Genomic DNA, 14,894 nt, shown 5'->3' on the forward strand with positions numbered 1-14,894 from the left:
TCTCAGGAGAGGGAGAGAAGGAGTACTCCAACTCTTTATTAGCAGCCAGGGGTTAGGTGGAGAGAGAGCAGAAATACATTCTCACTCTCAGTAAGCTGGAAGTTGTGGGGAAGGGAGGAGAGGGGAGATGCACCTCCTCTCTGTCAAAAGCCAGGAAGTTGAGAGGAGGGAGCAGAGAGGAGAAGCACCTCCTTTCAGCAGCCAGGAAGTATGTCTAAGAGTAGTGACAAGAATTATCTCCTCCTTAGTAGCCAGGGTGTTTTTGGGGAGGGGAGTGGGAGCGCGGGGAGGGAAAGGCAGGGCACAGAGAGACTGAGAGGAGAAATACCTCCTCCTATCAATCAGCAGACAAGAAGTAGAAGAGAAGAGAAACACCTGCTCTTACTAAGGCTATATCTACACTACAGACCTTACAGAAGATCTCCTGTGAGGCCATTCTCTGCCGACGGGAGACCTTGCAGCAATTAAACCACCCACAATGACCGGTGGTAGCTATGCCGGTGGGAGATGCTCTCCCGCTGACATAGCGCTTCCACACCGGCGCTTATGTTGGTCAAGGGAGACGGCAGGGTGAAAAGTTTTACTGACAAAAGTGCTAATGTAGACATAGCCTAAGCTGCTGAGAGTTAGGGCTCTGAAGAGGAATATCCCCTTCCTCTCACAGGGTGCTGGGGAAGAAGGGGAATAGAGCAGGGGAATCATGAGTCAGACCCTCCCCCCCAAATCATGAGATTGACTTAAAATCATGAGATTTTAAAAACAATTCGTTTTAGGGTCTTTTTTATTTACCTTCTATTTTTTCAGCCTGTAGGGTTCATATTTTCAAGACTTTCCCTGCTGCATGAATGCTAGAAACGTACTTTTATTTTTAAAAGAGCTGAGATTCTCAGGCGTGATTCCAGCAGCTGGTTCTTTGAAGAAAACATCAAGCATCACAAGGCTTGCAATAAAATCATCAGTTGGCAATAGAGAGAGAGAGAAATGCTGGCTCTGTGTATTTGAATAGAGTCACAGAGAGCTATAAAATAATAATAGTAGAGTGTATTTTTCAGGCCTTTGCATATGTAGTGACATTGTGTCATGAAGCCAAAATGTCATGACAGGAACACCTTGCCACACTTTTTAACCACTTCACCCCATCATTAGCTTAAGACTCTGTCTGTGACTTTGTTGGATGACAAAGTCGTCTTTGGGCCTTCAGGGCTGAGTACTTCTGAATTAGGATGTAGGCAGTAATGAGGCGCAGTTGAACTATTTGATACTTTAGTTTGGAATGATGTCTGCTTTAGGATGACACTTGCTGCAGCAGAAGGGGCACACAGAAGGCCGCACGCACTCCTTAACTCTCACTTGAGCTCCATGCAAAGAATTTAAGTGAGATTTTAGCTGTGCTAAGGCTCTTGTGAGACTTCATAGGATGAATTTAAGGACTATAACCTACAGTATTCGTTTTTGCTGTAAATCTGCTGTTTCACGTAGCTCAGCCAGCAAGTATATAATATGTACACTAGAAGAGCCTGATCCAAAGCTCTTTGAAGGCAACAGAAAGACTTCAGTGGGCTTTGGACACATGCCAGGTATTATCATCATAGTATTAGTATTATGCTTTACATGAGGTATATTTTAGGAAACTGTTTATAATTATTGTTCACCTCATTGTTCCTATAAGCAACAGGTACTTTGAAGTGCATGAATATAAGCGACAGCTTGATTGTACTATTTTTGTTTCCTGGTTTAGATACAACTTGATCGTATGCTTTCAAATATTATCGCAACGTAGTCGTTTGATTTCCTTGTCCTACCCCATGCTCCACCTCATATCCATCAGCAATATATACTGATTTCTCATTAATCCAAATCAGCATTTTGTAAACTTTATCTTTATTTGGAATGAAACAAATTCTCACATGATTCTGTTAGTGTTACATACAACAATGACATGTTATTTACTGTTTAGATTGAAGTAGAATCCAAAATGTACTAAGCACATTCCCAAACACAGAGGAAGACACATTCCCAGCTCCAAAGAGCTTACAATGTTAAAAGATACACAATGGATGGTGGGAAAGAATGTGACACAAGACTGAAGTTTTCACTGTCAGATGTATCTGATTAGTTACATGTTTGTTCTTTTGTTGTTCTTTTTTATTTTTGTTTTTACTTTAAAAACACCAAATCCTCTCCCACCGCACACACATAAATTCAACCCTCTTGTCTTTCTCCCATCCGTTCGCTGGTTCCATTCCAATGTCTCATTGCCTCAACATTTAGTCTCCATCATCATATAGACGAGCAGTTCACTCATGAGATAGAGATTAAATAGATAGCAGGTGACTTATGCAATGAGTTGCATCTGAGCAAATCCCTGCCCCTGTGCAGAGCCCAGTTGAAATGGGGTTATCTACTGTGCTTGTTGCAAGGTCATGGGTTTAGTCAGCTACTTCCTTGCAGGTGTCATGAAAGAAGTAGGTCTGCAGAAAGGATTTAAATAAGCTTTGGATAGGATTGGCTTTGTGGACAAGCTCAGGAAGAGCATTCCAAGTGGATGGGGTAGATAAAGTGCAAACATACAACTCTTTACCACTTCTTGTTACTTCTCTCTCTTCCTGCTTGACTTCACCTCTTTTCTTATCGTTCTCTTATTCCTGTTTTCTTCTTCACTGTTCTCAATTGCAACTGTGGGTAAGCTAAGATGAAGATGTGGGTTTTACATGTCAGTGTGAAGGCCACTGAGATTAGAAGTTACAAAACTAATTGTGTTTTCTTCTGATGGCTGCTCCATTATCATGCATCACCACCATGCACATTTCTTTCTGTAGGTGTTTCAAATGTCTGTCTAGCTGATATGAGCATGCTCAGATTATACTTTATTTGGACACTACCATTTCAGGACTACCATAGTGTAGTTTGCATGCTTGTGATGTTCTCAGGATGCATCCCTGTAGATTAGAAAAGTATGCAACTTCTCTGATGGCAAAAATGCAAATTCATATAAAATAATAGGTGAAACTGGGAACAAATTCCCAGAAATAAAAACATAACTTTCACAGCTCGCTAATTAAAATTGACATTGCAGGGCTGCAAGAGACTAAGAAAGGACAGTGCCATTTTAATATGTTTTGAAACCTTTTCACTTGAGCAGACAAGAAAATCATGTAATTATGGGGATTCATTCAGCTCTTTAGTGAAAACACAGTCCTGCAACCTTGGGTAGCATGAATAGAAATTAAAGAAGTTGAACTGAAGATATTTCTAAAATGTCACAACTGCGATTTGACATAGATGATATGTTTATCCATTCATTATCACTAGAACACCTGGGGAGGTGCTCAGGTAATCAGATAGGGGCTTTTAAAATAATTATAAAAAAGCATAGATTATAAAGAAGATTATATATACCGTTCTGAATCAAGTTGTTAATGTGTAATGTGTCTCATTATGGCATCAGCACCCAAGTCACAACTGTATAAGAATTTACATATAAACAATCAACATGATGGAGTGAAAGTATAAAATTTAGGGATTATTATTATTTCAAATAAAATGCCTGCCTATCCTGAAATGCAAACACTTATTTCCTATGTGTATAATTATAATATTTTGATGGTGGTTGATAATTGTCTATTGCTTTTTCGTGGTCTCATTTAACCCCATATTTAGTCTCTGCCATTCGTGGTCTTTGTTCAAAATGGACATCTTAGTAAGACATACTACCGGGTTTTTTTGGTTTTAACCTTCAAAAGAATTTAGTTGAGCAGATGCTACATTGAAATACTCAGAGTAGAAAGGAAATGATATGGCTTTTAAAGGGCACATCTAGCATATCTACTGGGCTAAAGTAATTCTGGCAATGCTTCAAAGGATATAACTTTTGATGGTAAAGTAGGTAGGCTACGGAATGAAATCACATATGGCAAGCTGTCAAAGTCTTCCTACACATTCAGTACATTTATATAAGTGCAAATGGATGCTGCTTAGATGGAGTCCCTAGCAATTTCCTGCTAAATCTGCTTTAAGATTATCTGATATTATTTGACTAAATTATCTCTGTAAAAGCTGAGGACAACTTTCATGATCAAATATTTTGAAATTAGTTTTCCTTTTTGGCAGATTATCTTAAATATGAACTGCAATTGTATTAACACTTGGAAGCAAAGGACTTTTTGTAATAGCAATTATATCAAAACAGGGATATTGAATTGCTGCATATCAACTTAGAGGATGTATTTATAGGTCAATGATGTCAATAGCTGTAGTTCTCATAGCTACCTCATTCTTACCCTCTTTTCATTACTAATGCTAAGCAGATATGATTTAACTTTTAATGAAATTGCTGCTTTATTTGAGTCTGTGGACTAGGTTCATAGTTTTCAATGGATGGTTGTTTTTTATCTTTCAGAGTTCACCAAATAAACACTATACCTTTTGATAAAATAATAGAAGTACATAAGTAAAGAATAATTCCAATGAAAATTACTAAGAGGGTTCACTTGTATTTTTAATGAATTTTGTTTGCTAGTTATGATGCGCAACTCTCTGGTACCATGATAGGCCTTCAGGTGCTTTATACACACAATTATTATTATTATTATATCTGAAAAACGAGTGCATCTGCCAAAATAACAGCATTCGGCAGGGGTGGGTGGGTGTTTGTGTGTATATAGGCACGATTTTATATATGCAAATATGTATGTGTGTTTATAATACACTGACACATGGGGAGAGGAGGGCGAATTAAGATTGCATGGAAGAGACAGAATTTCTGCTCTCAGTTCCTGCCCCTAGCCTTATCCTGGCTCAGAGCAGCCATTACAGAGAAAGTTCAGCTTTGCTCCTGTAGCCCTGGACTGGAGCATGCTCAGTTGCTTTGTGTGGAAGGGACACAGAAAGTCTGGTCACAGGTAGAAGCTTTGAATGGCTGGAGCTTGCTCAGTGAGGATGGAATCTTTGAAATTTTTAGCTGCCAAAAAAAGACGTCCGCATGTTCAGACTGCAATTTTTCAAAAGCTTTAAACATGGACAAATTTGGGTGGATTTTCTTGGGGATGGTAAAAGGGATATCTCTTATGCAAAGGCTCCTCACCATGCCATTTTCAAGTCCCAGCTCCAATGGATGGAGGTATGAAAGCTTTTCAAAGACAAGGTTGTCAGAGTTTTTTAACATGAGCAAAACAACATATTTTTTCCCTAGCTTCATAGTTGGAAACACCTAAACTGTTTTGGCAGAAGTTTTCAATAACGAGTCAGCTTGAGGCAGACAAAAAACATGTAAAATTTCAGCCCACATGGGTAAAGCTTGGTGTAGATATAAGAAAACAGGATTTAATAATGGGAAGTCTCAGGCAACCCTAATAATAGGCAGTAAAATAATAATTGATACTAAGCAATAGCCCAGCTGCCCCCAAAAAAACAGCTTTCATCACACTCCTCCTTACCCCAAATAGGGAAGAGGGATGGCATTTGCATTGTGCTTGTAAGGTCAACATATTGGGCCATTTTGAATCAAGGCTCGGTAGGGAAGTTCATTCCAAGGTTGAGGCCCTCTCACAAAGAGTGTCCTTCTGGTAGTCCCTTTTCTTTTGAACCATGGGAACTTCAGTGCCTCTGCTGATCGCAGGTGCAGAAGTATTGTGTAAAAAGAAGGATGATCTCTCGTTTCGGCATATCCCAAGGCAAATAGGATTTATAGGCGAAAAGCAATGCCTACAACTTCACCCAGGAACCCTCAGGCAGCCAGTACAGAAAATTGAGTACTGGTGCATTATGCTCCCAGTTTGAGAATGGCTTAATAGTCTTTATCAACTTCAGTCTCTAAGTGGATTTAAGTTCAGAGTCATTGCAGTAATCAAAACTCAAGGTGAGACGGGTATGGATAACAATAGCAAGGTTGACATCCAAAAATAAGGACACCACCTTCTAACCATCATGCTGCTGCCTGATACAGCAGCTGGGGTTTTAACCACATCCCCACGCTACAAACTTAAGTAACAAAAAGCGGGGCACACCCTCTCTCAATGGAATGGATATAACCTTCACCATATCCTTTGGCTGCTTCCCTCAGTCTTGCAGCATCATTTCTGTCTTATCCATTAGTTATTGTTTGTATTGCAGTAGCACCTACAGGTCTCAGTCATGGACCATGAACCTTTTGTGCACAAAAGAAGGTCCCTGCCCCAAAGAGCTTATTAGATCAAGCCTCAACCAGCAAGCCAGCTCTCATCCATGCTCCAATGGCAGCCATTCACTAGGCAAAGTATTCAGTTGCATTCTTCAGAAATTGAAAGATAGACATTGGTATCATCAACAGACAGGCCCATGTTTTCCTCACCAACCCCCTTAATGACTCCATAACAGAGGGGGAGGCAAGATTTCTGTGGAACCCCACAGTGCCTTGAGACAAGATGTTGCTCAAAATTAACATCTCAGAATATTAGAACATTCACAAGATAGGAGTAGAGATGCCCAAGAGCACCCCCATCCCACTTCTGCTGTGGTCTACAGGTGTGCCAACAATTTATAATGATTAATGGTGCCTTAAGCAAGCTGAAGAAGCTAAAAACCTGATCCATTGCTAGAAGAGCTCATCTTAGAGTACAATCAATGCAGTCTCCATGCTGTACCCTGGAAACTACCCAGATTGGCAAGGGTCCCTTAAGGAGATTACATCACTTAGATAGGGGTGAAAATTCCCTGAATATTTATTTTTCTATTAAATTATTTTATCAATAAGAGATGTTTTGATATTGGATGATAATTTACCAGATTGTCAGCATCAAGTATTATTTCTTAAGTAAAGGACATGCAAGATGGCTACATTCCTTTCCTGTGAGAGAAAATATCCCCCTACAATGGGCCCAGCTCTTGTTTTCCAGGAAGGTCACAGGTCCAAAGAACAGATTGAAACAGGAAGTATCCCCAACACTTTCATTGCCTCAGGGAATAACACAGGCTGAAAGTAAAGCAGAACAGATTTAGCAACAGTCTTCCTGGGACATTGCCCACCTACCCCATACAGACACAGGCAATTTGACCCCAAATCCACCTTATTTTATCCACAAAGTAACAAAAAAAATTTCTCACATTGGTATGGATTTGAATCAGCCTCTGAGCAGAGACAGCTCAGATTATCTAAACTTTCAGGCTATCCACTATTGAAGTTCATCCCCTGATCGGCCATAAACTCCCTGTGCTCCACAGCGGGGAATCGGTCTGAATTCAGAGAGGTAGAAATACCCCCAAAGCAGCGGTTGCTCCATGGCATGTTCTCCCTTTTCCTATAATCCTGGATAAGATACTCAAAGTCAACTCCATGTGATCAGGGATCAAGAGAAGAGGTGGACAAATTGAACACCAGGAGATTAATGCTCTTAATCCTGCCCAATCCCTGCAGTCAAGTATAAAACACAAGCACTAATGGAAATGGTAGGAGTGCTATTAAGGCAACATCAATGGAAGCACATCTACTGAAGGAATGCTAGGGAATTGGGGAGGAAAAGTGGTTGAGCCTAGATTTTGCCAACTTGGAGCGCCCCTTTCCCACAGCACAGATAACTAGATTTAGTGGATTTGGAGGCCACATCACATGCATTTTTACAAACTCTCCCCCCCAAGGACATATTTGCAAGGAACTCAAATAGTAAAATTCACAAAGTTAACTGGGTAACTTTACCCACTCCTAAAGGCCTTACTAGAGGAGGACATGATATGGTCTATAGCAGGGATCGTCAACCTTTGGCATGCGGCTCGCCAGGGTAAGCCCCCTGGCAGGCTGGGCCGGTTTGTTTACCTGCTGCATCCGCAGGTTCGGCTGATCATGGCTCCCACTGGCTGCGGTTCACCATCCCAGGCCAACAGGGGCAGCGGGAAGCGGCCGCCAGCACATCCCTCGGCCCACGCCACTTCCCACACCCCCATTGGCCTGGGACGGTGAACCGCTGCCAGTGGGAGTCGCAATCGGCCGAACCTGTGGATGCGGCAGGTAAACAAACTGTCCCAGCCCACCAGGGGGCTTACCCTGGCGAGCCGCATGCCAAAGGTTGCCAATCCCTGGCCTATAGTTTATAACATACTAAACAAAATCATTCTTGATGTAACTCCATTAAAGCTACAGGAATTCCAACAGTGATGAATTTGGCCCAATATGCTAATTTTCTGGAGGGCGGTGTCCTTAGTCTCCTGTGACACCATTAGTGCTGGTTTCTCTTTTTAAACAAATATAAATCCTCATATTTCAGCGCCATGGCATCTGCAGCAAGTAAAGATGAGTGTTTTTAAACAGAAGTAAAGATGAAGGATTCATACTTGGTTTTCTGATCAATTTCTGGTGATTTAAAAAAAACGTAAGCACTTGTAGCAAGGAGTTTAATAATTACAGATATGCTAAAAATTGTAGCTGCTGAAGTTCACGTCAAGTGTTATTTGGATGATGTGGAGAATGAGCTTGCAACTTTTGAGTCTGTAATACATCTCTGAGCGTCTTTGTTTTATCTATGTAAAGTACATTTGTACAATTTTTGATAGTATGTTTTTCTGGCACATTAGCATTTTGCATATATTTAAATGGTATATGCGTTAAATAAGTTCTGATAGAACGAGTACCTCATTACACAAGTGGCCCTTTAAAATGAAACAAATAACATTAATGCCTACTGTTGGTGCCAGTGGAGGTTACGATGTGCAGTGGTTGTGAGAATCAGTTTCTTGCCTTAGGTGTCATAAACTGCACAATTTATAGTTCCATATGAATTCATAGAGCTGATTGTTTTATGATATTTCAGTGTAAATTTTTCATCCCTTTCAGTTCAAGTAACATTCTCATAGAATTCAGGTTTTGTACTGATATGATGTTTCCTAGCTCTAGGCATGGCCTATGCCTACTACTGACTGTAATTTACTTTTTGGTCTCTGTCGCCTTGAGCTTGCCTTCTGACTAGTTTGTTGAATGATGTGCTAATCCATTATATTTTTCAGACAAGTGTATCGACCAGTATAAACAGACTGGAGGGCACAAACCTAAATGAAAGCTATACTTCCTTGAATCATTTAAAAAGCTCCTGCAGAGGTGGCAGGGCAAAATAACTTTTCTCTGTACATTAAATATAAGGGGGAAAATCTCAATAAATCAAATTAAAATTAGGGGAAGAGAGGAAAGGCTTTGTGTGTACATTGTGCTGTTTTTCACAGGGACATATTTAGTTATTTTTAAAAAAAGATAGATAACTGTAGTCAGCCACTTGAGAACGTGTCTCTAGATGATAAATTTGAACCTGAACCCAAAGCCCTGCATGACTTGCCATTCTCCAGTGTCCAGACACTCTCACAACACAGGCTACCTTGTGTATGAAGTCATGTACTGTACTGAAACGTTTTTACACAAATAACGAATGGAGAATGATCTCACAGTGGGATTGGGAAAACTAGGGAGAAAAAGATGCATCTCCCTGATCTTTTCCAATGTTGGGGATAGTGAGGAGGTGTCGAAGGCCCCAGTACATGGTGTGAAAAATAGCTTGAATTATTTTTTCTTAAAAGGAAATGTCAAGGTGGGTCACTTTTCAATTTGTGCAGCTAGAACCACTGATTCAAGCTCCTACCTGTCAACAAAGTGAATTCAAATTACAATAGCTACAGAAACTTTTGGCCGGTACATTCAAATCTAATCTGTGCACACAAGTGATATTATGGAAAATGATGTTTTTCAATTAAAGTTACAACTCCACAAAACTGTAGTAATCCCATGATAACAAGAGCAGGGCTCATTTTTCCTTCAAGGCACATTTGATTCATGTCACATTTAGAAATAGTTAAGCTATGAATTACCAGTCTTTCTACAGATTTCAGTGTGACAAACTTTTAAAATAACATTTCCCCATTTCTGTTGAAATTGAAGACCCTGGGGAGGAAAAATTATACCATTTCTTCTGTCAGGGTGAGTTTTTTAGCATTTGTTTTTTGGTTTAAATTTAAGTAGGTTGGCAGAGGGGAGAGGGTCATAATTATTAAAGGCCTTGTGTCAGAGTTCCTTATTAAGGACTCCATACACTTTTGGCCCCAACTAAGGCTAATGTCAAGAGAGCTCTGTAACACCCCATAGCAATCATTCAGTGATCAGACTGGTTTAAAAGGGGTTGTAAGATCAGCTGCCATATTTCCTCCAATGGGTTAAAAGCACCAGCCTCCCTCCCTGTACATCATCATTGACATAATACATCCCTATCCATTTTGAATCTATTCATGTGTCACTGGTGTTGAATTGATGATGTTGTTTGCATCTCCACTTTTTCCAGGAGGTGAAGAGCATCACCTCCCCTAGATTTATGGGGTGACGTCCTTGCCCCATTGACGTCAATAGTTATTTGCCATTGACTTCAGTGGAGTCTGCATTTCACCCACTGTATTTTTTGCTGTATCAGACAGCCTGAGAAGCTGTATTAATGGGGTGTGACCTGACCATTGAGCAATGAGGCCACTCATGTTTGTATTTTTAAGATGGTAAAATGGGAAGTTTCTAAAGCAGCAAGTAAAACTGTCTCAGATTTGCAAAACAGGCAGAATATAATATATTTTAATTAGTTGCTCCTTTGATTATAAAAACCAAGGGCTGATTTTTTTTCCCCCTGCAAAACTGCTTTCTTAATAAAACCCAATTTACCGCAAGTTATTTATGAGGAAAACTTTGTTTAGCTTTCATTTTATAAGAATGCTGGCAGGTGTAAGTTCTTTCCAAATATGGCTACAGTTGCTTTAATTAGTCTTAGTCAGTACTTTGGAGACTTAATTTGAAAGGAGCCCTACACCATTCTGCCCATTTCTTACCAACTCATGAAGCATTTTAATCTCTTTGTGCTTCCAAACCAAGGTAGTCATCCCTCACATCAAAATATCTGCACCTTATCAAAATCAAAGCTGTCCAAACTTGATTTTGCATCTACACAGATGGCTGTAAACATGACACTGGAATATTACTTTTGGCTTCACTTGACAGACCTGAAAATTGGCCATGCAGAACTATTTAGGATCGGTAGAAAAAGTTATTTTTAAATGTATTGTTTATGAATGCAGAATAAAGCATATGATTAATTTCTATATATGTCAGTTTAAAGAAACCCCATTTCAGTGTCTCATTCAGAGAAACCATTGAACAGAATCTGATCAGGTAGGAAAAGGGAAGGGATGTTTGTGGCCTTTACCGCCAATAGCAAGGATTATTTATTTATTTATTTGCAAACTGCACATACAGTAAATAATTTGCATTATTATTAAGTCTTTTTTAAACTGATACTTCAGCTTGCAAATAACATTTTTAAAAAACTCTAGTTATATTCTTGAAATCTTTATTCAAGAGCATGTGACTTGAAGCATGATGTGTGGAGAAACAGTATTTCCTTTATGTAGCTGAAACATTTGCATAGGGGTTTGCTGTGTTCATAAATTCCAAGCAGCATAAATATTGATATACCATGCCTAGCTTCCCACATGCCTTCATTTGGTTTTGTCTAAATTATGGAAAGGAAAGAACAACTGTATGCATTGTTTAAAGGCATGTTTCATTCTAACCTCCGCTTTCTGAAATCATTAGCATTCAGGTTCCATTGCCCCCACCCTCATCCCCTTCAATCTATCTATGTAACATCTTCTAAACATTCAGTACTCTGCTCTATAACAGAATGTAAAATGTGCTGTAGAGATTACTTATAGGTGGGTTGGATTTTTTACATGATCGCAAAGCAGTTAAAATGGAATTAATAAAAACAAATAAACACTAGCGATAGAGTTTTAGCCTGATGAGGAAAAAACACTCTTAAATCAGAACTACAAAAACAGGGCTGTAAAATAAAGAGCATAAATGTTTGAAGTGACGAAGGCAGTTAATTGGTTAATTGTAGCTGAGAAATAAATGCATTCCAAATGCAGTGATGTCTCCTTGGTACTGTATGATCAGGGAAGAAATATTAGTTTTGTTGCATTATTACTAATAAAAGTGCTATATCTATGTTTTTTCCTGGATACTGGCAAAAGACATTGAAAGATAAAGTATCAGATTATTTTTTCTTCATAATGTTGCATACGCATGAGAAGTGATTTTGTTGTTGTTGTTTTAAAGTAAATAGAATGAATTATATTACAGCCGTGCCTTGTAGCAGATGGGTAATAAAGTCTTCAGCAGAACAAACCTGCCCTGTTCAGTGTGCCGAGTGCTACTAAACAAATAATCAGTCAGATCAGCAGTACATACGGTGTAGGCCAACGGGAACTGAGAATTACAATTTGCAACAGCAAAAATACCTAGTTTTAATCAAAATAGAAAGTAAATTGTGGGACTGTTAAATTGCAGTTTGGAATACATAGGTATCCTATTTAGCTATCTTCTAATAAAAATATTGGGTTCTCTTTCAACAGAATGTAGTATAAGGAAAGTCAATGTTCACTAAAATAAAATGTCTTGCCTGCATATCAGTTATTAAAAGGACACATTCTGATTTTTTTAAATGGGCTAATTTAAAATAATTATCTGGTGCAATAATGTATCATGTTTAGTTCTTTTTCTCTCTAAGAAATTCCCAATTTAAAAAAATTCAGAGAATTTCTGCTCCCCCAATGAGATTTATTAGTGGCAAATATATTAAATCTCTCACCTCTCTTCTCCCCCTTCCTTTTCCCTGGTTCTGCTCAGTTTCAGTCCCAGGCCTGGGGAAGAGTATAGCTTCTCCCAGAATGGCACATGAAAGTGATGTCATTATGCCAATGTATGTGACAGTAAGTGCAAGTGGTCATCAGCAAAACAATGTTGTTACAACAAAATAATGTCAAATGCCGAAAGTAAACAAACTGAAAAAAACAGAGAACATTTTCTTTAATTTAAATAGTAATTTAAGATTTTACATGTAACAATAGTAGTAGAAACATTTGAGATAGAAATGTGATTTCCAAGTTGACGAAATTCAGTTGTTACTTTAAAAGCAAAAGATCATGAACTAAATATAAGGAAAGGGTACTAGCATCTATACAAATTAGGCAGGATTTAGGGTAGCAGGATTTAGGAACGTGATGCCAATATAAGTAATGTACAATTTATTATTATCTGAAAAGAGAGAACTAGTTGTTGGGGGGGGGGGAAAGAACAGATGATGCAGGCACAACCACTACTGTGTTTTAAAATGAAATTAAGGTGATAACTGTACAAAGGTTTCTTTTTAAGAATTTCATTTGCTGAGCTTTGTAAAGCTAAGTGGTCATCTTCTGTCCTTTGATGGTCGTACACTATGTTCTCTTGCAATATTTGAGTATCTATTGGGGAAGCCTTTTCATTTTTGGGGGAGGAAAGGCAGAACAGTTACGGTAATTCTAGTGCTACTCTGGACAATACATTACAAGAGTTAATGTAATTGTTCTAAAGGGTTTTTACACATTATAACCTGCTCGTAATTCCTTTGATATCTTTCCACTGAGACATCAAAGGGCAGTTCTGTGTAGTCTTTCTTTATATTTAGTTTGCAGGGGTTGAAATTAGACTCAGTATTTTCATCTGGTCAATAAAAGTAGCAAACAAAGGAGACAAGTGCTGTAAGTGGGAGAGTCCTATGGTGCTAAGCCCACCAAGGTGCAAGAGGAAGGGCACACAGCGACTGCATGGGATAAGGCTTCCCAGCTCTCCCATTGATAGCAACAGGATGTGTCAGAACACGGACCCTCAAGGGAACTGTGATCTCTCAGTCCCACAAAGAAGCCATGGTAGCATCTCTTCCTCTCAGGGGACATATTCCCTAGGCCTCTGCCTCCACAGAAATGGCAAAAGGCTGATGATTGTCAGGATACAACTCGAATCTTCTTAGCATATGCACAACGTGCTGCAGGTGGCACATGACCAGGATCATCACCAAATTTGGTCCGCTGGTTGGATCTTTAGCTTCCCCGGCCCTGGCCAGGTACTGATGCAAGGTGACCACTGATTCATGCCTCTCACAACCTGAATTATCCTGCCTTTCAGAGTTAGAAGAGTGCTCAGAAGGCTTGGAAGTCCCAGGATAGATTGCCTACACTCGGGCCAGACTGCTGCTACTTGCAAAGGATTTGGAGTTCCTCATGAATGGTGTCTCAAGAGTTATACAGTTTAGAACTGAAGATCACAGTCCCTAGCTAAAAGTTATCTAAATGCCTATTCCCAGTCAAGGAAGAAAAACTACAGATATTTTCTCATCCATCCTGACTTGGAAAATCTTATCAATGTCTGGGCTGGGTCACAACTCTTAATCAGCTTTTCACAATGTACATCCACTATGGGGAATGTGGCATTCAAGATACAAAAAATGGCATTCAGTTTTCACAGGGGTTATGATATTGTAGTCAGCTTCTCTGTGGGCATATTACTCCCACAGAGAAGCTGGGAGTGTGCATTTCAGATGTGGAAAAGATACTTCCCAGATGTCCTCTTAACAGCAGGGAAAAGCTGAATTTTCAGTGAGCATGTATGATGCTTGTTTGGTCTCTCTGTTCTCCTTTTTCCTGACTAACAGTGAAGGAGGGCAGTCTGGCTCCAGACTTGGCATGCTAGCTCTTTAGTTAAACAACCTCTGATAGCTATGCCTCTCAAAGGCTAAATATTGAGAGGGAAAATGCTGAAAAAAGCACTTCAGAATAGGACAGAGCTGAGAGTATCTGTGATAGAAAACAAGTGCTCTTATTAGTCCTTTCACAGTAGCTTTCATTTCTCTCCCATCAAATCCATGTTTCAATCCAGAGTCCAAAGGACTGGCCAGTCTAGAGTTCAGACAAAGTCCCTCAACATGTCCAACTGAGTCAAAGAAAACTTCTGTTTTTTTTGGCATCAGGTGACCTGCTTATTTCTCTGGAGAAGCTTTGACGCTTCTCAGACCAAGCAGAAAAGAGTCTCAGCT

The 14,894-nt window shown here is 39.5% G+C and overlaps 1 protein-coding gene across 11 annotated transcripts in view; it reads left to right on the forward strand.

Annotated features, from left to right (window-relative positions):
- Positions 1–14,894, forward strand: part of NPAS3 (neuronal PAS domain protein 3) — an 801,528-nt gene that overhangs the window by 560,389 nt on the left and 226,245 nt on the right. The gene's annotated exons all lie outside the window — the stretch shown is intronic.

The sequence above is a fragment of the Chrysemys picta genome, chromosome 4, assembly GCF_011386835.1.
Source record: "Chrysemys picta bellii isolate R12L10 chromosome 4, ASM1138683v2, whole genome shotgun sequence".
Taxonomy (NCBI): Eukaryota; Metazoa; Chordata; order Testudines; family Emydidae; genus Chrysemys; species Chrysemys picta.